Below are 27,927 nucleotides of genomic sequence, written 5' to 3'. Positions count from 1 at the left end.
GGGTCTCCCTCTCTAAAACGAATAGGTTATCCGGCTGTATAAGATCATAGCTAGCACTAGGCCAGCTAGTACATGTGGTCGGCACCCCCCAATTGCTCCCATACCCCCGAACAGTCCACTTATATTTTACCCAGCCAGGCTCCAGCGATCCCCACAGCCTCCCAGCACAGCTCCGGTCTTCTCAATGGGGAGGATTGGGTCTGTACATGATCGCTGGAGCCTGGCTGGGTAAAGTATAAGCAGACTGATCGGGGGAGGGGTGCTGACCACATGTACTAGCTAGCCTAGTGCTAGCTATGATCTTATACAGCCAAATAACCTATTCGTTTTAGTGGGGGAAAGTCAGGCTAGCAAAACCTCCTGAGCGGTGTAACACTCAGGAGGTTAAGGATGGATATGTGGTGATTTATTTATCACAGCTATTTTTCAGTTTGAGAAAGGGTGTCTTTGCCTGAAACAGCGGTCTGTCATTGCAATCTTGCTTCAAATAAAAAGAGCTATAAACTTCATATCGGTGGTCCTGATCCATCTTTGAGCTATATTACATTGTACCCCTGGAGGCACTGGGGTAGGGGTTTGGGCACGCCCTCCGCGTGTCACTCCCGCTGTCAACATCGCTCCCGTAGCCCCGGCCAGGCACAGGAGCTTGGAGATGACCGCCAGCAGGCCTGATAAGCTCTTACTCTACTGACACACTAAGTATTTATGTTGCGTGTCTACCAATATTAAAACGTTATTACACCAAGGAGCGCTCCGTTGTTTCTTCTACCTGTTTTGGGCACGCTGCCTGCCTCATTGGGCACTCCATCCGTTTTTGTTTTCATGCATGTCGGCGCTGTCTGCCGCAGGGAAATATCAAGTGTCTTTGGTGCAATTCTGCAGTGGCATGTCCCGCTGTGGGAGAATCGCATGCAAAAGTGTGAAACCAGCCTCAGAGAACCTCAAGATTCTTACAATCATGCTTAATTTAGCACTTGGTCTCCAGCTTCTCCCTACACAGCTGTCTGGTGCTCACAGCACCATCCTCTTCCACCAAATCTTTCCCAACGTCTCTGGCTTTCAAACATCCTCTATCGTCACGTGCCTTCAAGGACCTATGAAAAGTTAGAGGTATGTGTGATGGGACCTAACAATCCAGGTGCATTTCAATAACCTTTAATTGCGCAGACACAAACTAAAAATAATTTGCCCCTGTAGCACCAAATTCCAGTTAAACACAAGTATGCCTCCTCGCCTTCCACAACAACCAGGGCTCCCAGATGTGTGTGCTATCCAGGGTCCTCCTTCAGAGAAACTAAAACAAAAAAGATTGCCAATCAGCCAGCTGATCATCTGTTCTATATAAATAGGTCTCCTAGATTCTTTGCAATAATGATAATCATTTGTTTATAATGCCTTCTAAGGCTCTACTATGGAAGTAGTATGACGATCATGAAAGTCATAGGAAGTTCATAACACCTGAACAATAGATCAGTTCTACGTAAGTGAATTAAAACATATTAGAGAGTCAGAAGAACCATTACTACCAGGAAATGAGCATCGTTTAGAAAGGTAAAAATAACAGCCTTAATAGCTCTCTAATGACAGGTATACTTTTAAGTGTGCCACCAGCTTAGACAAGCAATGCAGAGCACAACAGAGCTGGATGTACAATAGAACTACCCAAACTTCTAAGAATAATGAACAGCTGTATACAGTTAGGTGCATCAATGTTTGGACAGAGAAAATCTACCGTATTTTGGTTCTGTACATTACCACAATGAATTTAAATGAAACAATTCAGATACAGTTGAAGTGCTATAGCTATAGTGTGGTAAGAAAAACGAATGTATAAAAATGTGAGGCAACTAAAGCATTTTTTAACAGAATCCCTACATTTCAGGGGCCTAAAAGTAATTGGACAAATTAAATAACATTTCTAATACTTGGTTGAATACCCTTTACTGGCAATGACAGCATGAAGTCTTATGCTAGGTACACACCATACAATATTGTGTTAGATAGATGGTTCGATAGATAATTTCCGACACAGCCGATCTCATTTTCGATCGTTTTCTCATAGAAATGAATGGAAATGAAAAGATAATCTAATGTCAATCAGAAAACGGAATCGGAAATCCATCGGACGGACGGAAAATGGACCGAAAAAACCCATCGTGTGTACCCAGCATTAAACTCGTGGACATCACCTAGGTTTCCTCCTTTTTAATGCTCTGCCAGGTTTTTACTGCGGCCGCTTTCAGTTGCTGGCTGTTTGTGGGCCTGTCTGAAGTTTAGTCTTCAACAAGTGAAATGCATGCCCAATTGGGTTAAGATCAAGTGACTGACTTGGCCATTCATCTCCACTGTGTTTTACAGATGTGGTATGCTTTGGATAATAAGCTGTCCCATGTCTTGCCATCAATCACGTAGATCATCATTCTAGGTAGATTCATAAGGTTTGGATTTGCTGTGATCACTTAGTCATGATCTGAAAATCAAAGCCTCACAAATTACCAGCAAGGCTAAACTGATCAAATCCTATTCCACAAATGCTGGTAAACTGAAGTTACTGTCTGGATACATTTTGAATCATCTCCCATGTTTGGAAAACCATAGCTGTCTGCAAAGAGGAAATGTAAATATACTTTATAATTAAAAGTTTAAATTACAAAATTGTGTCACATTACATGGATATAGGTTTATTTAGCTTTTTTTCCCTCAGTTAAAGCCCTACATTAACCCTAAAGCCTTGTACACATGCTAGAGTCTAGTGTGTGTACAGCAGCCCCCAATCTCACCAATATGCCAAGTAGGGACTTTGCACACACTACTGAAGGCTAAAAGGCAGGAACTTTCCTTATTGCAAAAAGTGCAGGCTTGCAATGCACAAATCCGTGTGTATTGCTAACTGATGCAAATTTGCAGTCTAATATATTAATAAAATGGGAAATGCCATTTTGAAAAACCATGAGGCTAGGAATTTGTAATAGCAAAAAGGTGACACCATCAGTACTAATTTACCAGATGCATTTAATGCAGATACCTTTATATAGTGCACATTTAGAGTGACTTTGTTGAAATAATACCACCTGTGGAGTGACCCAGGAAAGAAATGAAGGTTTAGTTAAAAGCTTCCAACAGCAAAAAATAAAGATGAAAAGGATGACTAAATGGAATCTAACTATTACTACACGTCTAGAAACAGTGTCCTTGCTTAAAGTCAAATCACATAGTTTCTTATTTTTTCTCCAATGCTTAATGAAGTCTGAAGAAACCACAGACAACTGATAGGGATTCAGGCAGCAGAATGCTCTTACATAATTAATTCCCAGAGGTTTTCAAGTTCCTGGACTTGTGGCCTCAGCTCTGCATATTTCTTATGTTACAGCTCATAACTGCTAAGTCCTCACAAGGTCACCTTCAAAATCACCAGATCTGTACCTTCAGAACAGTTACAAAAATTAGACAAAATTGTTAAAAAATAATAATTTAGATTTTGAAAACAAGTCAATTTAAATGTTTTATTTTATAAGTAACCATGGTCATGCAAAATAGTTACTCTAGAGACAACAGACATGCCTAGTGTATCTGAAAAGTAAATTCCATCTTTTATCAACTAAAAAACAAAAAACAAAAAAAGGTCAGTCAATCTTTTAGTCTAATGGGAACAGTGACCAGACAGACATGAGCCTTACCTGCCAGCTTATCTGACAAGGAAGACTATTTTTCTTTTGACACGCTTAATAAATGCAAAGAAAAAAAATACCCCCAAGGCCTCTTACCCACTAAGGCCTGGGATGCGCTAAAAATCACAAAACGCTATGGCAATCATTAGCGCTTTGTGCAAGGGCTAGTTCACACTGAGCGCTTTGTAGCATTTTGCTGATACTGGCGATCAGCAAAATGCTGTTTATCATTGATACAGGGGGAGTCATTGCACGTCCTGAAGAAAAGAAGTGGCAGATTTCCTTATAGTGCAGTCATTTACATTTTACACCATTTCCCCAATGTCCATAAACCAGGTTTTCCCACCAGAAGGCAGACCTATTGTCTCTATTGGTTCCCTTGTGAGGAGGTTGGGGGAATGGCTGGACTCCCACTTACAACCCTCATCCTTAGATTACTGGGACTTATCACAGACACCAAACATGTATTGGCCAGTTTGGACTCTATTGATTGGTGTCCACATTATATATGGGCGACACTAGATGTGAAGACCTTGTACTCGTCTACTGTGCATCAATTAGCAATCACTGCACTTAATTTTATCTCTCAAGATACTCCTAATATTCAGTGTCACTTTAGACCTACATTCAGGTGGTCACAGAGTTCCTCCTTTCTCAAATATTTTGATGGGGAAAGGGGGCAAGGGTCTTTCTCCAAAGATGTGGAGCTTCTGCGGGGGGCAAAATTTTCACCTTTCCTCACAAACCTCAACATGGGTTGGTGGCAGGAACTCCGCATCTTTTCAATACATATAGCCTGGTATAGCCGATTTTTATAGATGGTCTTCTGTTAATTTGGCAAACCAGGAACATGCTGGACTTGTGGGCACTTTAACCAGTGACAGCTGCAAGATAGATTGCCCTCGTGGAGACGGGGGCTATGGAGCAGCCCCCATAAGTTAATTTAATCCCGCTAACAAGTTTTAAGAGCGATCATCAAACTGAGTAAACAGATACTCACTAATTACCATTTGCTAGGGAAAAGATTACAATCAGCACATTAAATTGCAATGTAAGGTCTGAGCTGGTACACAATGACTACTATACAACAGTAACATCCTATAATTCAATAATATAAAAACATTTAAAAAAAAACAAACAAACAATGAATTTTTTTTTTATTATTATTTTAATTTTTAATCATGGAGATAGTTTCATTTAATTTTATCAGTGTCTGGTTATGTCCTGCTTGAACATTTTCCTTCAGAATGCACTAAGAAAACAACCAAAAATATGTCCTACTTGAGAAAGACAGTGGATAGAGATGTAAAGAACCACAAGTAGGTCAGCAAATATGGAGATCCGCACCACCTCTCTGGAGAAATCATCATTTTACTGATTAGAAAAAAAACACAGTTTAAAAATAACCATAGTTCTTTTTAAACTATATGTATTTTTCTAATCAATAAAACGATGATTTATCCAGAGAAGTGGTGCGGATCTCCATATTTGCTGACTTACATTGAAGTCCCTACGGTGTCTGGGGAAGGTTTCTGCACGCTTCACCCCCTTATCTTGGGTGGCTGGCCAGAGTGCGACTTTAACCTACTCAAAGAACCCCAAGTAGAACAGCAAGATAGACGCAAATATACACTGCCCAACTACAGTACACTAACCCCTGCAACCCCACCAGCTAAGCCAGGGGTAGGGAACCTATGATTCGGGAGCCAGATGTGGCTTTTTTGATGGCTACATCTGGTTTACAGTTAGGGGTTGATTCACTAAGCTACACTACTCAAGCAATGCAGCTTAGTGTGACAGTGCAAAGTAGGCACGCTACTGCTGTGGCATACACTGCTAACTTACTCACGCTCCCCCCCCAATTTTTTTTAAAACTAACAGCCGCTCCAACTGTCCCACCCTGGACCCCATCAGGTCCAGTAAATTTGTAGGACAATATCCCCGCACTTTGATTGGCCCAATAGGCTGTCTGTCACTTGACAAGCAGCATATTGAGCCAAAGTGCGGGGATCTCGTCCTACAAAGTACAAGCCGTTAGTCAGTATTTCTCCTGCCTGGCTCTCAGGGAAGTTGCTGAAACCCAAGAAAGCTGAAAATGTGTCCGATACTTCCACTGCCTGGAGGATCAACTGTGTACACATCACCATGGCAACAGGGATGTGAGCCACCTACTGCGCACGTGCACTGTCCCAGTTTGAAACATACTGTATGGTTTACACGGAATTGTATTTGAAAATGTGGCGTTTATGGCTTGCTCAGCCAAAAAGGTTCCTGACCCCTAAGCTATACTACCCCCTACCGCACCCACAAGTTACAAAGATACAAAGTCACACTGCAATGCACTGACACTACTGCTAATCTCTGATCTCACTTGATCTTGCTGCTGCATATTTCTCCCCCTCGCTCTGGTCCAACTGATAGAGGCACTCCTCTTCTCCTCCTGCAGATGCAGAGAAGAGAAGAGGAGTGCATCTATCAGCAGGAATGGAGAGAGGGGGGCAAGGAGTGTGGCGGCAGGATCAGGTAAGAGCTTCCTTGCGCACGCTGCAAAACATTTTACCATATCTTCTGAATAGAAGATGCACCCACTTTTCCCCCAGTTTTGGGGAAGAGTGCATCTTATATGCCCAAAAAACGGCAATATGCTAGACAAGGTATCACGTGTCATAAAATTAGAGATTCAACAATCAAAATTGAACCACTTGTTGCTTCCAAGCCTTAGCTATAGTTTGTTTATAATGCTTAACCCCCCTGGCGTTATGATGCTTTTTGGATTTAAGGGTCTATAAGCGGTGCAATGTTTTTGCATGCTTTTAGACAGGGCTGTGGAGTCGGAGTCGGGCAATTTTGGGTGCCTGGAGTCGGAGTCGGGAAAAAAAATGCACCGACTCCGACTCCTAATGAATTTGTAACTGTAATTAAAATAGAAAATATAATAAAATGTTCTATTTCTCAGATAATAGTCATTAAAAATAATGTATATATACAGTATATATACAGTAATAGCTGTGCTTTGTCCACAAAAACCAATCAAAATTAGTTACTTGTGCTGCTTCAATAAAGCAGTCCCCGTATTTTTAAGGTCAGATATACATATCTGATTGTGACTGTATATATGATGTGTACACAGGAATCTCTTATACATACTAAATAACATTATGCTGTAAGAATAAAGCCTGATGTGTAGCCGTGTCACTAATAGAGATGGTCAATGAGATGGAAATAATTCTGCATTGATGCTGATTTATGCAAATGTATGCACTCCCTTTGCTGATGAAATCAAATCATTTGATATGTTGTTAAAATTTGGTTTGGGGACTACAAATTAAAGGGTACCTGAGACGGATGAAAAGTAAAGTTTTATACATACCTGGGCCTTCCTCCAGCCCCCTTCAGGCTAATCAGTCCCTCGCTGTCCTCCACCACCCGGATCTTCTGCTATGAGTCCCGGTAATTCAGCCAGTCAGCGCTGTCCGGCCGCATGCCGCTCCCACAGCCAGGAACATTCTGCACCTGCGCAATAGTGCTGCACAGGTGTAGTATGCTCCTGGCGACGGAGTGTGTGCATGCGCACTACGCCCGACTGACTCAAGTACCTGGACTCATAGCAGAAGATCCAGGTGGTGGAGGAGGACAACGAGGGACTGATTATCCTGAAGGCGGCTGGAGGAAGCCCCAGGTATGTATAAAACTTTAATTTCATCTGTCTCAGGTTTACTTTGTTACACAGTAGTACTATACTCTACATATGCACTCCCCACAGAGCTGCAGGGAATCCACTGAGAATGCTGTGCACATTAAACACAGAGGTTGTCTGTTACCCATAAACCTTGTTCAGATTGTGCATGAAGAATGTGTAATAGAGGAAGAATCTCCTCATTCCCCTGCAGAGTACCTGCACATCATTCTTACATGTACCCACACTTACATTGCCTAGGGCCTGATAAATGTTCTTTGTTTCGGTCTGTACCTTTTACAAGTACTCTTACCAAGGACTAGTTTTAGTCTAAAGGGAATAAATATAGTAGTCTACATATCCTTCTCACTTCAGTTGTCTTGTAAATTTCCTAAGCGTTGGCAGTTAAGAGACGAATTTCATGTTACATACTTTTAATCAACAAAATTGTAATATGCAAATTAGAGGAGTCGGAGTCGAGGAGTCGGAGTCGGTGGAATCCTAAACTGAGGAGTCGGAGTCGGTAGATTTTTGGACCGACTCCACAGCCCTGCTTTTAGATCCTATAACCTGGAAAAAAAATAATCATACTGCTAAGGAGTTCTGCAACAGCTCAGCATTCATTCACCTCCCTAGGATCCAGAGCTGCAGTTTTCTCGTTGCCCTCCAGGTAGCGCTGTAGCCTATAGTGAGATTGCCAGCTGTCGTCATGACAACAGACCGTGATCTCACCAAGGGGAAGCAGAGACTCGGAGGAGAGAAGAAAAATGGTGGTTGATGTCGGGATCCCCCGGGAGGCGAGTTAAAACACCCATTGCGCGCATTGCTCTGCACAGACCTTCCCATTGGCTACCATGAGTTTAGCACGGGGACACCGCTGCTAGCATGTTTTTCCTACCCCAAGCTGAACTCGTGATTACCGCTAAGGAGGTTAAAGAGGAGCAGTCAGCCATACTATCTCAGAGAGAAAATAAAAAATAAAAAATATATAAGTAGATAAATACTTGCTCTACTTACATATGTATTGCACTGTCCACATTTTGATTTTAGTGATTTTTCTATATAGTTAAAAAAAAAATCCTTCTTAGGATTCTCCATTTTAACCGTCTATTTTAAAGCCAATCCTGATGTCATTTCATCTCGAAAGGTGAGTACACACGCTCTATTTGCAGGGACGGGTCCGTTGGACCCTCCCGCTGGGCGGGCGTTCCAGCGATAGAGCGTGTGTACAGTCTGTCTGCAGACTGATAAGGCTGTTTGAGCGATCCGCTGATCGTTCAGAAACAGTGTTATCAGTCTGCAGACAGACTGTACACACGTTCTACTGTCGCTGGAATGCCCGCCCAGCGGGAGGGTCCGACGGACCCGTCGTTCCTTATAGTAGTGCGTGTGTATGCACCTTTACTCTCCTCTGCCTGATCGTGTATGCTTTGCCTGCCCTCCCTCCAGTCTTCAGGTATTCCCACCCAGCTCTGCAATAGAAAGTGCATTGTCTCAGCATGAGAAATATTAGCCAGAGAGGAACAGATGTGTGGGAGTGGAAAACAGGAGGGAAAGAGGCTTCAGCCAATCAGGCTACACTAGTTAAGTCTGAGGCGGGGAACCCACTAACAGGGCTGTGGAGTCAGTACAAAAATCATCCGACTAGAGTTGTATTGGATCTAATGGTCCAATAATGCATTTAGATCGATTTAGATCGAATCTGTTCTTAGTCTGTGAAATCTATTGGAAATTGATCTAAATGCATTATTGGACCATTAGAATTAATGCAACTCTAAGGACCTAGATTTTCCATCCTGTCAGATAGATCAAATCAGCCACAAAGCAATCGACTGATTAGATAAGAATCGATCGATGGCAAAAATCGACCAGTGTATGGGCCCCTTCAGCCTCATTAGGTGATCGTCTACTAGTGTGTGATAAGTTAAGGGCTGGAATGATAAGATAACACTCTCACTGTGAAAGCTTTTCACTACATGTTAATAAGGCAAGCTTCTTAAGAGAATTAACACTTAAAATACTGATTAATGTGTGATGATAAGTTTTCACTTGCCTTATCCCCAGCATGATCTTTAGTGAATTGTGGCCATTGTTCTGTATGTCACAGTATATTCAGTACCAAGTAGTATTGTGGCAACAGTGATGAGGCTGGAGCGGTCAATAGCTCAAGTTAAGTAGGAGTGCTATACATTAAAGTGTAACTGTCAGGCATAAACTCAATTCTTTGTATCTGGTAAACAAGTATTAAGGGTGCTAACCAGGCAATCCAAAAGATAAAAATCACTCACGTTTATAGTTGATAAATGACAATTCCCCAGTTTACCTGACTCTTATTTGGTACGTTGTCACACAAAGGAAGTTGCAGGGCATGCTAGATTGTCCTTTTTTGCTTCTCTACTTTCCCCTCACACTTAAAGTGAACCTAAAGTCAAGTTAAAAAAATGAAATTAACTCACCTGGGGCTTCCCTCAGCCCCCTGCAGCCGATCGGTGCCCTCGCAGCCCCGCTCCGATGGTCCAGGACCCGCCGGCGAACACTTCCGGTTTGGCCGTCACCGGCGGACAGGCATGGGAACGCGAGTGATTCTTCGCGTTCCCAGCCTGTATAGCGAAGAATCACTCGCATTCCCATGCCTGTCCGCCGATGACGGCCAAACCGGAAGTGTTCGCCGGCGGATCCTGGACCATCGGAGCGGGGCTGCGAGGGCACCGATCGGCTGCAGGGGGCTGAGGGAAGCCCCAGGTGAGTTAATCTCATTTTTTTAACGTGACTTTAGGTTGACTTTAAAGCGGATCCGAGCTGAAAAACTATAACAAAGTAAAGCTGGCCATACACTAGGCCAATTCCCCGCCAATCGACAGCAGATTCGATCACTGGGATCGAATCTGCTGTCACATCGTTCCCGCTACACGCTAAATTTCGATCTATCCCGTCTGATCCCGTCGATTGCCCGCGGGTAGGGAACGCGTCGCTAGCGGCGTTAGAGTGCCCGACGACCGACGCAATAGAGCCCGCATACATTACCTGCTCCGCCGGTGCGACTGCCCCCGGTCACCGCTGCTCCGTCTCCGCTCTGGTCTCCGGCATGCTTCACTTCCTCCTGCCCGGCAGGAAGTTTAAACAGTAGAGGGCGATCTACTGTTTAAACTTCCTGCCGGGCAGGAGGAAGTGAAGCATGCCGGAGACCAGACCAGAGCGGAGACGGAGCAGCGGTGACCGGGGACAGTTGCGCCGGCGGAACAGGTAATGTATGCGGGGGGGGAAGCGGCGGCGGCACCACCACAGATTGTGAACGGTTTCAGGCTGAAATCGGTTCACAATCTGTTTGCAGTAAAGGTAGCCATACGATCCCTCTCTGATCAGATTCGATCAGAGAGGGATCTATCTGTTGGTCGAATCTGATTTACTTGTGTATATATCTTATCTAAAGTTTAGTTTACACAGCAAATCTAGCTGCAAACAGCTTTAATAGAATATGATTGATTAGTCCTGTGATACAATGACAGCTGCCATGTTTGTAAACATTACAGAGGCAAGCTTATTTGCATCTTGAGCAAAAAACCTAATCCCCCTCCTCCCTCCTCCCCTCTGCCTCTGAAATCTCTGGCTAGTAATACCTATCCCTCTTGCCCAGACTGAGCTCCCATGAGCCGTTGCTACTGTCTGAAAGTGCCTTGGCTCTCTGAAAACCTGTGGGCGTGGCTTCTTTAGTTTATAGGGAATTAGAGTATTAAGATAAAAACAAAAGTATTTGGCTTGAGGTATGCCCTATAAACCATAGGAAAGGAACACAATTATGCAATGAGTTAAAGTTCATCTTGGATCCACTTTAACTAATGCAGCCTGATTGGCTGAAGCCCCTTTCCCTTCTGTTCTCCCCTCCCACACCTCTGATCCTCTGTGACTGGCCAAGATGGCGTTGACTAGGCCCTGATGCTATTCTGTTTTTTCTCGTTTTTAGTTTTTTTTTTTTAGTTTTTTTCTGTCTTTAGCTTTCTAGCTCACCTGAGAGGTGAGGGCTGATTCTGCATAGCATGCAGAGCGCGCCACAGAGACCCAAACAGAGCGAAGCCAGCTCGGAACAGAGGAAGGCCACCCACGTGGAGCAGCGACCCGCACTAGCACGTGTGCCACAGCCCTGGATCAAGAGCGGCGCACTACAAGCACCGCGGATCCGCTCCCTCGGCCAGTACCCTCCAGAACCCACCCAAGCCAGACCAGCCGATGCGCATCATCGGCGACCGTATGCCCGCACCAGCCAACGCTCACCTTCAGTGGGCCGGCTCCCAGTCCCGGACCGCGGCTGCCTCTGCCGGATCCTCAGCGCAGAGTACAGCTCCCGCTGCCAGTCAGCCTCCCTGTCCCCGCAGCCAGACGCCACCTCCTCCACTCCTGGACTGCATAGAGTGCGGAGCGCCCCAGCTACCTAAGTTAGGTAACCTAACCGAGCGAAGCCGGCGGGGAAAAGAGGAAGGCCACCCACGTGGAGCAGCCGACATCAGGCCATCCAGACGGCCCTTTGCTCCCGCACTTCCCGCTGCCTGCTAGTCCCAAAGGACCACAACCACAGCACTGCTCGGAGGCTATTGAGCAGCACTGGGGAGGCCTCCTCACACCGGATCCAGCCCTTCCACTGCACCGGGACTTTGATCCCACCCTCCATCTTCCACCAGGTGAGACCCCTGTCTTTTCTGGCCTCTGCCACATGGTCTTTTAGGCCTTTTTGCTGGTAGTGCAGGGTGCAGCCAGGGGCACCATCGCTGCCTTCTCTAGGAAAAGTGTGTGCCACCTGGTGCCCTTGCACTGCTGTGAGCATTGGCTGAGCGCTGCGGATGTTGGTCTGCCTTGTGCATGGAATGCTCTTCGCTGGTGGACTGTATTGCACCACAGCTGCACTGCGGATGGTCTATTATTGTAACTGTGACACACTGCTGAAAGTCGGTTGCACATGCACCTTGCATCTGCGTCACACTGCGGATTAACTGTTTACTACACAGGCTTTGTTTTTTACATCTGAGTCACACCGCTGATGGACTATTGCGCATGCCCCCTATATCTGTGTCGCACTGCGGATGGACTGTTATTGCACATGCCCCTTACATCTGTGTCGCACTGCGGATGGACTGTTTTTGCACATGCCCCTTACATCTGTGTCGCACTGCTGATGGACTGTTATTGCACGTGCTTTTTGCATCTGTGTCACAATGCTGATGTACTGTTTATTGCACAGGCCCTTTACATCTGTGTCACACTACCAATAGACTGTATTGCACATGCCTCTTACATCTGTGTAACACGGCGGATGGTCTGTATTGCACATGTTTTTACATTATGTCACACCACAGACGGCCTGTTAGCGCACTTCTGTGCGCACTAGTACCATCACTATTACTGGTGTACATACCATGTTGCACAGTGCTGGGTTACCATCCATGCCTCCAACGCTACTCTACCCCCCTCGTACCTCCTACTCCAGGGCACAGCTACTCAAATGGGAACATATCTCAGCCCTTCACCCGGAGGAAAGGCTCCTGACCAACTCTGTTTGGAACCACGTCCAAGAAATCACCGCTTCTACGTCCTGGCCTCACACCAACCAACGCCGCAGGGGCTGTCGATCAGGTGTTCGGGCGAGGCTGAAGAGGAGAGGCCTGCGGTCATCCATCCCCGCGGTCCTCCTAGCAAACGTCCGCTCCCTCCCTAACAAGCTAGATGAACTGAGACTCCTCAGCGACAAGAGGTAACTCGGTAACAACACCCCAGTCTTCTGCTTTACCGAAACGTGGCTTCATGACGACATCCCTGAGAGTGCCCTCCAGCTCTTAGGTTTCAGCCTCATCCGAGCAGACTGTGACAGCACCCTCTCTGGTAAAAAGCAAGGAGGCGGCATCTGCTTCTACATCAGCTCTGTCTGGTGCCCAAACACCTCCGTACTGGCCAAGAAATGCACGCCAGAACTTGAACTCCTCCTCATCAATTGCAGGCCAATCTACTCGCCCAGGGAGTTCTCTTCCTACGTCCTTGTGGGTGTGTATATCCCTCCTGATGCAGAGGTAAATGCTGCCCTGCGTGATCTCAGTGATACCATCATGCAGTGGGAGACGGCCCTCCCGAACTCGATCATCTTGGGGGACTTCAACAAGGCCAACCTCCGTATTGAGCTGCCCCGCTTCCATCAGCACATCACCTGCCCCACCAGAAATGCCAACACCCTCGACCATTGCTACACGGTCCTGAAAGATGCATACAAAGCGACACCGTGTGCAGCATTAGGCTCATCTGACCACTGCATCATCCACCTGATACCTACTTACAAAAGGCGCCTGGAAACCTCGAAACCTGTCACCAAATCCTTCAAAGTGTGGTCAAGTGAGGCTAAACTTCAACTTCAGGCCTATTTTGACTGCACAGACTGGAAGGCTCTGGAATCGCCTAACCTGGACGAGTGGGCAGACAATGTATCCTCGTACATTGGCTTCTGCGAGAACTCCTGCATCCCTACAAAATCCTTCAAACTATATCCAAACGATAAACCGTGGTTCTCAAAAAGACTTCGACGCAGCAAAAAAGCTGCACACAAGTCCGGCAACCAGGAGGACTACAAGAGGGCAAGGAACGACCTAAACAGGGAACTGAGGTCCGCAAAGAAGTGCTACGCGGAAAAGGTGAAACAGAACCTCTCCTCAAACGACTCATGAGCCGTGTGGAAAGGGCTTAAGGCTGCCACCAACTACAAACCTCCCCCTCAGCATACTACACCTAGCACTGAGCTGGCAGAGAGTCTCAGCGACTTCTACTGCAGATTCGAGAACCAGCCAACACCTGTGGGACTCCCACAGCCGCCTGCACTATCCTCTGATATTGACGCCCTGGGCCCGAACCCGCCCCCACCGACAGTGAGGGAGGCGGATGTACTGAAACACCTGCTAAGGCTAAATGCTAGGAAAGCCTCCGGTCCGGATGGTGTATCACCAGTCTGCCTGAAAACGTGTGCTCGTCAGCTTGCTCCCACCCTCTCTCTCTTCCATCTTCACGAGGTCCCTCCAGGGAGGCAAAGTACCCGCATGCTTCAAGAGGTCCACCATTATCCCCGTCCCCAAAAAGCAGGGTACCCGTGACCTCAACAACTTCAGGCCCGTGACACTTACATCCGTAATCATGAAAGCTTTTGAAAGCATGGTGCTCCCCCTCCTTAAGCACTCCACAGAGGGACTGCTAGATCCACACCAGTTTGCGTACAGAGCAAACAGGTCCACTGATGATGCCATTAACATCTGCTTGGAGCTCGTCTATGATCACCTGGACAGACCAGACTCCTACGCCAGAATCCTTCTACTGGACTTCAGCTCAGCATTCAATACCATCAGCCCCAAAATACTGCAAGACAATCTTGCCGCAATAGGAGTCCATCCCACCCTACGCCTGTGGATCACGGATTTCCTCACCAATAGGTCCCAGGTTGTTAGGCTGGGCACTATCTCCTCACAATCTAGGATCACCAACACAGGAGCCCCACAAGGCTGCGTTCTGTCACCGTTTCTGTTCTCTCTGTATACAAATAACTGCAAATCCACTTCAGACTCGGTAAAAGTAATCAAATTCGCTGACGACACGACCATTGTCGGTCTCATCACCAATAATGATGAGAAAGGGTACCGCCACCAGGTTGAAGGTGTCTGTCACTGGTGCAGAGAGAACGGATTGGTTCTAAACAGCGAAAACTGTGGAGATGATTGTTGATTTCAGGAGATGTGCCTCCACCCCGCCCCCAATCTGCATCGACGGCAAGGAGGTGGAAAGAGTCCCCAGCGTCCGCCTTTTGGGCACAACCATCTCTAATGACCTGAAGTGGAAAGCCAACACTGCCTCCACACAGAGGAAATCCCAACAGAGACTTTTCTTTCTCCGCCAACTAAAAAAGTTTGGTATGGCCCAAAAACTTCTGACAAACTTCTACTCCGCTACAATCGAATCTGTCCTATGCTCTTCCATCCTGGTTTGGTACGCCAGCACCTCTGCCAGCGACAGACTCAAACTGCAGAGGGTCATCAGATCAGCGGAGAGGATCATCGGGAGATCCTTTCCCTCTTTGGACCTCCTTTACCATTCCAGGCTGTACTCCAGAGCATTAAAGATCACCAGCGACCCCTCACACCCAGGTCATCGCTTCTTTAGTCAGTTCCCCTCGAGCTGGAGACTCCGGTTCCGGTCCATCTTCACCAAGACCTCAAGGCATAAAACCAGTTTCTTTCCCTCGGGTGTCAACCTTCTGAACTCTCTCCATGTAACTGCCCATCCCCACACCAAACACCATGCCGGCACTGCGGCACACTACACATAGATAGACGGCACTCTAGCTCAAGCCGACTTTCTTTTGACTTTTGGTTGTTTTTTTGCGTGTTTTTTGTGTTGTTACTTATGCTACATTGTCTCTCTCTGCAAATGTGTTCCTTCCTGACTGCTTGTTTTGTCCTGTATCTATATCCTGTATCAGTACCCTGTACGTGCCAAGTCCAATTCCGGGCACGACCCAGTCGTGCTTGGCGATAATAAAGATTCTGATTCTGATATTTCTAATGCTGAGGCAATGCACTTTCTATTGCAGAGCTGTGGGAAGGGCGGGCGGGCTATCCATACACAATCAGGCAGAGGAAAATGAAGGAGGAAATGACATCAGGATTGGCTTCAAAATAGACAGTTAAAATGGAGGGGAAATTTCTCTCTTTTTTTACTATAGGAAAAATTCACTAAAATCAAAACGTGGACAATGCAATACATATATGTTAAGTAGAGCAAGTATGTATCTACTTATATAGGTTTTTTTTCTGAGATAGTATGGCTGACAGCTCCTCTTTAAAAAGAGAACCTGAGGCGGGTATTTTAAATCTTAAGAGGACACAGAGGCATGTTCTGTGCATAATCACATGCCTGTGTCCCTGTATTGCCACCTCTAGTCCCTTCCTGGGGTCTGCTGTGAGACTATAGTTATAAATGGAGTAAAACTGTGGAAAATTACACAAGAGTGATCGATTGTATAATTATACATTTGTTAATATTTATGGAGACCACACCTGCATTACTGCAGTAATACACAAATTGATAAGCGTCCAATCGTGGCTGAGCAATCGCTTGTTTTTGTCTGTTATGCTAGGTACACACAATACAATTTTCTGACAGATTTACCTGCCAGATTGATTTTTTTCCAACATGTCTGATCTGAATTTCGTTCGATTTTCCGATTGATTTCCATAAAAGTGAACAGAAATCAATTGAAAAATCCATCGAAATTCAGATAGGAAATGTTGGGGGAAAAAAAAGTCGATCCGGCAGGAAAATCTGTCAGAAAATTGTATCTTGTTTACCTAGCATTAACTACGAGGGTCATCCAGAAAGCCGCTCACTTCGATCTGTCATGCACGGTATTATTGGCGAGAGTAGGGGCCCGTTTCCACTAGCATTGTGGATGCGAGGCGACCGTCACACCGCCTGGCATCCCACCGCATGTACTTCCCGGTGACCTCTGGATGCGACGTCATGCAGCTTTCCATTGGCAACTATGGGGAATTGGATGTGTGCTGCGGAAATCTGCAGCATGCTATCCATAATTTCCCCTGTGTCTGATCGCGCTGCATCACATCAGGTAATTTGCATCAATGGAAACACTTCCATTGACCTACATTTGCGGCGGTTTAGTTGTGGTGCGATGATCGCACTGCACCACGTGTAGTGGAAACGAGGCCTTAGTGACAGGATTAAATTATCTCTGACATCTGCAGCGCTTTCACAAATAATAATAATGCTAGAGAACATATAAGTAGTCATTCTAGTCATAACACAAGGTGAGGAAGAACTGCATGCCTTCCATCCCAAATAATACATTCACAGGAACCAATCGCTAATTGTGGCACTGCCAAGCTTAACGATTAACTGGCACAATCTATATTAACAACGGCAGAGTCTAGGTCATTTCAAAAGGGTGTAGGTCTTATTTTGTCAGTATGAAACATTTGTTCTGCTAATGGTGAACACTTCCTATCAGCAGTAAGCAGGCAGTATATGTGCCTCTAGGTTTCTGAATCATCAAGGCTACACCAACTACACTGAACAATAAAAGGCTCTGAAGAGGAACTGGAATGCCTGGAATGCCTGAAATTAAAAATATATTATAATAATAATAATAATAATAATAATAATAATAATATCAACTTTCTAAAGCAGCTGGCCCTCCAACCAATGTCAGATTTTCTTCTAATAAGGGTTAGCAGCTTTAGGCTACTTGCACACCAAGACCGCAAGGTCGCATAACGTGCACCTAACGCAAGGCCTGGTGCTCTTCGATGTGGACGTCAGAGTGAGCCGCGTTGTGCAGCTCACTCTGGCGTTCGTGATGCCGTGATGCGTACTCTTGGACGCATGCGGCATCACGTGGTCCCGCCGACCAATCGCCGCACAGAGCGGCCGCACCAGGAAGTAAACACTGCACGTCACAACGTTCTGAAAAACGTGCAGCGTTACATGTAACGCAACGTGGGCAGTGTGAACAGCCCACTTGTGTTACATTGCTGTACGTTGGGGGAGCGTTACAGGCTGCACTAACGTGCGCCTGTAACGTCCCTGTGTGTAAGCAGCCTTAAACTACATTATTTTTTCTTCTTTGCTTGCATTAACATCCTTCTGTTTCATTTATGTTCTCTTAAAAAAAACAAAAACAAAAAAAACACCACACAAACCCCTAGCTTCAGGGATTTCAAGTATTACCAGAAAAAACAAATGATTTTCAAACTGCTATTTTCAAATAAAATCACCCAGTTTATAAAAGTATGTGGCATTTGAAACTACCCATCGATTAGTCATGATGAAAAAAATATTACAGTAACTTGTCAGTGTTTCATAAAATGTCTGAGACCAATTATTGTGTCTATGAAGAGAAAAGAATATTTGTAGAGATTTATAATCAGAAGTATGCAATACACTTACCTATATCCTAACTGACTATTAAGCTCTGGGGCCACCACTGACAGGCTGATGCCATGAGTACAGGAAAGAATAAGATTGTGAAAACTATGTGCATCTGGTCAAACCAGTTTGGTTTACAGGTTAAATCACAAATGCACTAAATACATTTACCGTGTGAGTCAAATATCAAAATGCTTGAAATGCAGCTAGAGATTCTACACTGGTCACACAGTGAAAGGTCAAAGCAAGATTTAATAAACCTTTGCATTTAAGCAAAAATGGCTAGTAATCTTGACGATAACCGGTTGCTAATTAGACAAAAGAAGATTAGCAGCAGTGAGATAACGCAATGTACAGACAGAAATTAGGCCTTCTGAGTCACTCACTCAAGGATGTAGTACAAGTACAGTAGAATTTTGTTATAGTACCGTAAACCTCTGGATATATTAACTCAGTCATCAGGTGCCAGCAAATGCTTCTCGGTATAAATATACACTGTATGACCCATGGAGTTTAATATACACCAAGAATGGGAGAAAAGGTGAAGAGGCCAGCGAGAGAAAACTAAATGCTTTGAAATTCCATGCATGCACTCAACATGAAAAACAGTGCTGGCAGGAATGGAAAGATGAGTCACAAATAGCAGCACACATTTTGCAGGGAGCAGCACCATCAGAGATTTTTAAGCAACACAGTACTTATTAGCTTCCTTGATTGAGCTGGAAGCTGAACATGTTGCTCAGCAATATCTATAAACACAAGTACCATACACTGACTGTCTAGGTCACTCATTGTCAGGGCTGGATTGGCTGCAGCCAAAGGAGGAGGCTGGAGATGGAAGAGGGGTGGGGTGGCTGCATAGCATATGGAGTAGAAGGCTGAAGATATAATAGAGACTGCAAATAGGAAACAATGCATGGAAGGGGGCGATCAATTCCCTAGAGAGTTCTAAATGAAAGAGCGGTGCTGCTGTACATAGATAGTACTCATTGGGATTGGGGTGGCAACACATGGAATTGGGGGAGGGAAGAGGGTGCTGCTGTACATGGAGGGGAAGTTGGCCTAGTGGTGCTACAAGCATAAATCCGCCTTTAGTCATTATGCTTTTTTGAAGGATAGGCATGGTCGGAAGAAAGAAGGCGTGAAGCTGTTCTCAATTGCTTACTGTTCTTACTTTCAAACATGACATAACCAACCCTATTCTAAAAATCAACACATGGGTAGCTGAGCTTCAGGAGTGGATGAATGAAAACTGACTTCAACTAAATCCTGAAAAAAAAGTGAGGTTCATGTCATCGGAGGGCAGCGCCTTGCAGCAAAGCAGCTCCAGACACAGTCAACACTAGTGAGGGTAGGGAACTCAGAGCTTACTAGCTCCAACACTGTACCCAGCTTGGGTTTACTGATTCATGGGGAATAATTTCAGCTGTTGAGAAACAATCCTAGTTAAGGCCCCGTTCACACTTGCGTTTTGCCATGCAAACGGACCGGATCCTGATCAGATCAGCACCGGATCGGAACCGTACGGTTCCGATCCGGTCTGTTTGCATCAGGCTGCCATCCGGATCAGTGGGCAAAAAATAGCAAAATTTTAAGAAAAAAATGGTGGGGTCAGCAGAAGGTGCACCTGTAGAATCAGGTTCCTCCGCTGTAGGCCTCACCTCCACCTCCGACATTCTGCCAAACAGCTCCAGCACGTCTGTCACTGCTGCTCCACTCCAGACATGCTTGGCCCATGTGTCCCCATCCGAAATGGCCGCTTGGATACGCATAGGAAGTGGGGTAGAACGCCAGGTTTTTGTAGGCAGTGTGTTCTGTGCCTTCCGTTTCCCATTGGTTTCTGTGTTCCGGATGGTGCTGTCAGGCTCAGGTCTGGCTCCAGTCCGGGTGCGTGGGCCGGAAATCCGGACCCAAAAAAATAGCGCATGTTGGAAAAGAGTCCGGATCCGATCCGGCTCCGGTACGTACGGAACGGACGCGTGTGAACGTCCGCATAGACTTTACATTGCTATGCGGAACGTATGTTCCGTTTGTACAGTATGCGGTCCGGTTTAGATCCGGAAAATCCGGATAGCGAACGCTAATGTGAACCGGGCCTAGTTAAGTCTGAGTGGAAAGTAGAGAAGCAAAAAAGGACAACCCAGCGTGCCATCCAACTTCCTTTGTGCGACAAGAGCCAGGTAAACTGGGGAATTATCTTTTATCAACAACAAATGCACCGTTAAGAGTGATTTTTAACTTTTGGATTGCCTGGTTAGCATCCTTATTTCTTGTTTACCAGATAAAGACTTGATTTTTTATTTTATGCCCGACAGTCAAGCTTTAAGTGTTTTTACGGGCTGTCATCTAAAGGAAATCGCAGCAGGGAATAAGTGGGCTAATGTGCTACACGCAACTTTTAGTACAGTAACCAATTCAAGATTCCCAGAAGACCTAGTATAGGGAGTATGTCCAACACGGCACATAAGGCCAGGAACCCACTAGCATTGATTTCTAAAGCACTGGTGATTTGTAAAGCTGATGGCTCGATTGATAATTTCCGACAGGTCCGATGACCCCACTCGATCCCCGCAGGCGGACAATGGGCAGAAAACGAGCGGAAGATAAGGAGCACCCGCGGGGACGAGCGGGGATCGATTCAGGCGTCGGCGGCTCGATCCGGCGCATAATCTATTCCGTGTATGCCCAGCATAAGACTTGGTACTGCTTGCACTGGTGTTTATTTCATGTCCCAGGTCAGATATGCTGTAAAGCAACCATGTCCAAAGTCTGATCTGGGGGCCAGATGCAGCCCACCGAGCCTTTTCTGTTGACCGCTGAAGCTCTCTACAGGTGTTAATTCCATGTAGCTCGCAGGCTGTAGCTGTGGTGCTACATGTAGGGGGCACCTTACGTTGCCATCCTTCCTCCTACTTTACTGGCCTGTAGGTTATCAGTCACTACTGTAGCAGTAACCAATTAGCAACCACCACTATGCCAGCAGCAGTAACAGGCACGGATTAGCAGCTACCACTGTACCAGTAGCACTTTGCCTGCATATTGAAAGGCACATTCTAACTGCACATGATATATAGGTTATTTCCTGTGGAAAGGTTTCATTTGACAAAAATGTCACAGGCATAGAGTACCTAACTCCAATAAGCAAAAAAAACGGTTTAATTTTGCTAGTTCGGCCCCTAGCACTCAAGCACCTCAATACGGCCCTTGGCCTATAAAGTTTGGACACCCCTGATGTAAAGGGAACCTTAAAGGGGTTCTGTATCAAAACGTGTCACTTACCTGGGGCCTCTAACGGCCCCCTGCAGCCGTCATGTCCCGCGCCGTCACTGAAGAACCCTCTGTTTCCTGCCGCGAGTAACCATCCAATTATTCAACTAACTAGATGAATGTCACTGCGGCTGTGTGTCCTCGCTCCTGCTCGTGTCTCCGGAAGCTTACTGTACAGGCGCAGTGCTTAGTGTTCTTGTACTGTGCCTGCGCAGTAAGCTCCCGGAGACGCACACGGCTGAGGACGCAAGCAGTGACATTAGTTAGACAAATAACTGGGCGGTGACCCCGGGCAGGCAACAGAGGATTCTTCAGTGACAGCGCGGGACTTGATATCTTTTTTTTTTGGGGGGGGGGGGGGGGGCGTTAGAAGCCCCAGGTAAGTGACACCTGATTTTTAAAAATGCTACAGAACCCCTTTAGGTGAGTGGAATACATATGCTACCATCTTCATTATCTAATAATCAATGCCAGTTGCCTGCCTACTGTGCTGCTGCTCTGCCTCTAATACTTCTAGTCACTGGTTCAGAATGCCTATACAGATCAGATGCTTTGACTCTAGTCTCATTCCACTGGCTGCATGTTGGGTGCATGTGTGTGACTTCAATATAACTAATGGCAAAAGCATGACAGCCAGGCATTTGGCATTGTTTATTAGGGTATGAAGAGCACAGCCTCCATATTCCCCTCACTTCAGGTTCCTTATTAGCCTGGGGATGTAACAGATCATATGGCAAGTTTTCATCATGGCCTGTATCCACAAAGAAAACTGTTCTGACCAAGTCATGATGAAATAGGAAGGGAGGTGAAATCTCTCCAAAATCACAGAAAAATAAATGTCACAGCCCTTCCCCACTCTATACAAAAACTAAAACAGTGACTAAAAGTCCCCTTTAAAAACAAAACAAAACTCATCTGCATTAAAATAACAGTTTGTTTTAAATCAGTGTTACAAAATAACCAAACATTTATATGACATACTGAAAACACATTGCTATTTGAATGAATAATAAAGAGATGACTGATGAGTAAAGTCAAAAATGTCCAAGCATAGTTAATCAGCACTGTTATTAATTCACTGACTAATATACCGCATGTGTATTTTGTTTCCCTTCAGGTGTGTCATATTTATATAATATCATTACACAGGTACATGACATCACTAAACCTGGTCAGTCCATTTATATCTGGCCACATAGTCATAATCATAAAAAGTATGGCACACCTGCTACCATATGAAAGTACCCCAAACATGTAGAAACAGGGTACTGTATATATTCAGAGTCAACAGTGCTAAAACCTATACCGCCATTTCATTATATCAGACTTAAAGAGGAACTGTAACGACAAAACGTCCCCTGGGGGGTACTCACCTCGGGTGGGGGAAGCCTCCGGATCCTAATGAGGCTTCCCACGCCGTCCTCCATCTGTCAGGGGTCTCGCTGCAGCCCTCCATGCAGGGGTGACGTAATATTTACCTTCCTGACTCCTGCGCAGGCGCTCTGACGGCTCCGAAGTAGTCGGAAATACCTGATCGCCGTCGGGTCTGCTCTACTGCGCAGGCGCAAGTTTCCGGCGCCTGCGCAGTAGAGCGGACCCGACTGAGATCGGGTATTTCCGTCTATTTCCGTGCCGAAAGCCGCCACAGCGCCCCCGCTGGAGCCAGCAAAGGTAAATATTGAAGCTACAGTCGGCTCTGTCGCCGGCTGTTCGGAGGGCTGCAGTGAGACCCCCGTGGGACAGAGGACGGCGTGGGAAGCCTCATTAGGATCCGGAGGCTTCCCCCACCCGAGGTGAGTACCCCCCAGGGGAGGTTTTTGTTGTTACAGAGTCTCTTTAAAGAGGAACTCCAGTGAAAATAATGTAATAAAAAAAGTGCTTCATTTTTACAATAATTATGTATAAATGATTTAGTCAGTGTTTGCCCATTGCAAAATCTTTTAAAACCCTGATTCACATTCTGACATTTATCACATGGTGACATGTTTACTGTTGGCAGGTGATGTAGCTGCTGCATGCTTTTTTGGCAGTTGGAAACAGCGGTAAACAGCTATTTCCAACAATGCAACAAGGTTCACAGACTGGAAACTGCCAGGAGTACCACGGTCCTCAGAGTTTCTTGTGGGAGAGTTTCCACCACAAAATCAGTCATATAGCACCCCCTGATGGTCTGTTTGTGAAAAGGAATAGATTTCTCATGTAAAAGGGGGTATCAGCTACTGATTGGGATAAAGTTCAATTTTTGGTCGGAGATAATGAGATGAGAATGAGATAAACAACTTTATCTGTCGTAACTTTTTTTTTTTTTTTTGCGAGCCGGCCGTACGGATCAGGTAAAAACTGTCAGTTTTTACAGCCAATGTGCTGTAAACTGTTCGTTTTCTATTTGTTCCTATGCAGCTGCAAAAACTTCTGTTTCCGTTCCGCTGGGCACAATGGTCTGGAAAAATAGATCCTGCAGCATTTTTTTGTCCGCTGAGCAGAACGGACAACTGATCCGTACAAGCGGATGGATGTGAACTGATCCATTGGTTAAAATTGGATCCGGTCACATACTGAACCGTTTGTACAGTATATGTTCCGCTCAACGCTAATGTGAACCAGGCCTAAAAATTACATTTAAATCTACTTTTTAAGTTTTACTGTTTCATGGCCTCTTCTCAATGACAACATTCCTTTAACCACTTGAGGACCGCCTACAGCCAATGGGCGGCGGCAAAGGCTGGGCCTAAACGACCGCAATACGCCCATCGGCGGCGAGTCCTCTTGTGGCTGCTGGCCTGGGATCGCGCGCTGTTATGCGTGCGCATCCTCCGGCAATAGGCTCCGCCCACCTGCGTCAACCCGCGGGCCAATCGGAAGCGCCGGTGGGTTGTCAACCCGACGATCACCGCATAGGAAGCGTATATTATGCTTTGTAATGTATAGGAAGTGTATTATACAGGCTGCCTCCTGCCCTGGTGGTCCCAGTGTCTGAGGGACCACCAGGGCAGGCTGCAGCCACCTTAGTCTGCACCAAACACACTGATCCTGCCCCCCCCCCCCCTTCCCTCTGATCGCCCACAGCACCCCTCAGCCTCCCCCCCCCCCCTGCCCACCCCTCAGACCCCTGTTTACACCCAATCACTCCCCTAATCACCCATCAATCACTCCCTGTCACTATCTGTCAATACTATTTTTTTATGCCCTAAACTGCCCCCTGGGGACCCCTGATCATCCCCCCCCACCCCCCTCAGATTCTCCCCAGACCTCCCGGTGTACTGTATGCATCTATCCCCCCTGTATTAACCCACTGATCACCTGTCAATCACCCCCCGTCACAGCCACCCATCAATCAGCCCCTAACCTTCCCCTTGTGGGCAATCTGATCACCCACCCATACCATCAGATCGCCCGCAGACCCGACGTCAGATCACCTCCCAAGTGCATTGTTTACATCTGTTCTCTCCTCTAAACACCCACTAATTACCCATCAATCACCCCCTATCACCACCTGTCACCGTTACCCATCAGATCAGACCCTAATCTGCCCCTTGCGGGCACCCAATAACCCGTCCACACGCTCAGATTGCCCTCAGACCCCCCCTTATCAATTCGCCAGTGCATTATTTACATCTGTTCTTCCCTGTAATAACCCACTGATCACCTGTCAATCACCCATCAATCACCCCCTGTCACTGCCACCCATCAATCAGCCCCTAACCTGCCCGTTGCGGGCAATCTGATCACCCACCCACACCATTAGATCGCCTGCAGACCCGACGTTAGATCACCTCACAAGTGCACTGTTTACATCTGTTCTCTCCTCTAAACACCCACTAATTACCCATCAATCACCCCGTCACCACCTGTCACTGTTTCCCATCAGATTAGACCCCTATCTGCCCCTAGGGCACACAATCACCCGCCCACACCCTCAGAACGCCCTCAGACCCCAGCCCTGATCACCTCGCCAGTGCATTGCTTGCATCTATTCCCCCCACTAATCACACCTTGAGACACCCATCAATCACCTCCTGTCACCCCCTAGCACACCTACCCATCAGATCAGGCCCTAATTTAGGCACCCCCCAAAATGCCAGGACAGTAAACACACCCCACAAATGACCCCATTTTGGAAAGTAGACACTTCAAGGTATTCAGAGAGGAGCATAGTGAGTCCGTGGCAGATTTCATTTTTTTTTTTTTTTTGTCGCAAGTTATAAGAAATGGAAACTTTTTTTTTTTTTTTGTCACAAAGTGTCATTTTCCGCTAACTTGTGACAAAAAATACAATCTTCTATGAACTCACCATGCCTCTCAGTGAATACTTTGGGATGTCTTATTTCCAAAATGGGGTCATTTGGGGGGTATTTATACTATCCTGGAATTTTAGAAGCTCATGAAACATGACAGGTGGTCAGAAAAGTCAGAGATGCTTCAAAATGGGAAAATTCACTTTTGGCACCATAGTTTGTAAACGCTATAACTTTTACCCAAACCAATAAATATACACTGAATGGATTTTTTTTTTTTATCAAAGACATGTAGCACAATAAATTTGGAGAAAAATGTATACAGAAATTTTACTTTATTTGAAAAATGTCAGCACAGAGAGTAAAAAAAAAAATCAATTTTTTTGACAAAATTCATGTCTTTTTCTGATGAATATAATAAAAACTAAAACTCACAGCAGCAATCAAATAGCACCAAAAGAAAGCTGTATTAGTGACAAGAAAAGGAGGTAAAATTCATTTAGGTGGTAGGTTGTATGACCGAGCAATAAACCGTGAAAGCTGCAGTGGTCTGAATGGAGAAAAAGGCTCTGGTCCTTAAGGGGCGAAAAGACTGTGGTCCTCAAGTGGTTAAGTATGCCAGAGCTAAAAATCTATAAACTATTGATCATTTTTCTCTCTTTCCCGCTCCCAGAAGCCATTTTCTGCCAGAAAAGTGTTTTATGGCTGCAATTCCTTATCAGTAAGGGTTACGATATAGTCCGACCTTGTCCCAACCGGGACAAACGGTCACTTGCATACCTGATTTTTTTACTTTTTCAGGCAGAAGGGAAAAAAAGCAAGCATATAGTTATTTATGTGCTATGCTCTGTACATACAAGTGTGTATCATCATGTCACCTTGGATGCTCGGATGTCCTTTAAGAGTGTAGCCCTGTAGCTATACTGAAAGTGAAAATACGAATGCAGCCAATGCGACACCAGAAATATGTATGTTATATAAAAAATGTGCTTACTCAACTATCATCATACTAAGGTTTAAAACCAGGTCCAAGCAATCCAGGGCCAAGCAACCACACATCTTACTAGCAGAGAATGTGTGGTCAAGTATGCACTGCATTGTTATTCTAACTTGCTGCATGCAGGCTTTGTATTAAAGTCTATGACCAGTCTCAATTGCAGAGAAATAGAAATACAGGACACCGAGAGCTCAATATAGTGCAGTAAGTACTGAAAATGTTGAAATATGTAGATTAACTAAGTAATACTAACAAAGCAGGGTCACCTCAAAGACAACCACTATAAATGTAGGTGGGGAGATTAAACCTAACCCCACTCAGGATGAAGAAGTCACTCTCCGTAGATGAGAAAGAAAGGGGGTAGCACCCCTCCACCAAGTGTGGCTTTAACTATAGTATAAAGCAAACCGATGCGCCAAAAAAGAGTAAAATAGACTAAAAAGCTTAAAATTGATATAATGAGGAGCTAGTGGTGGCCTTACCTCCTCCAAGCAGACACAAGAAACTTTATTTTGACCGTGCATAAAATTTTATTTTACACACTCCAGAAATGTGTGCAACGCGTTTCACAGGTATGACCCTGCTTCATCAAGCAATACGGTAGGAGCATATAACATCTGCAGGCATGCAATACACCCAGCACCTACGTCGCTGGGTGTATTGCACATCTGCAGGTATGCAATACACCCAGAGGCGCTGAGTGTATTGTACACCTGCAGATGTTATATGCTCCTACCTTATTGCCTGATGAAGCAGGGTCATACCTGTGAAACACATTGCACAAATTGCCGGAGTGTGTAAAATAAAATGTTATCCACTGTCAAAATCAACAGTTCCTTGTGTCTGCTTGGAGGAGGGAGAGTCCACCATATAGGCGGTCCTCTATATATTAATGTTAAGCTTTTTAGCCTATTTTAATTCTTTTGACGCCTCTGTTTGCTTTATACGATAGTCTCCATTGCAGTTCACACAAATTATAATGCGTGCATTATGTAACTGACCACTGTGAACTTAGCCCAAGATAAATTGGAGCCCAAGGCAATAGCTTAGACATAAATATCACACTGGGCCTCTCGTTTCACAAGCAGGGATTTGCTTAATAAGCAATCCCTGCTTGTGAAACGAGAG

This window comes from Hyperolius riggenbachi, chromosome 4, assembly GCF_040937935.1.
Source record: "Hyperolius riggenbachi isolate aHypRig1 chromosome 4, aHypRig1.pri, whole genome shotgun sequence".
NCBI lineage: Eukaryota > Metazoa > Chordata > Amphibia > Anura > Hyperoliidae > Hyperolius > Hyperolius riggenbachi.
This window is presented reverse-complemented; position numbering follows the sequence as displayed.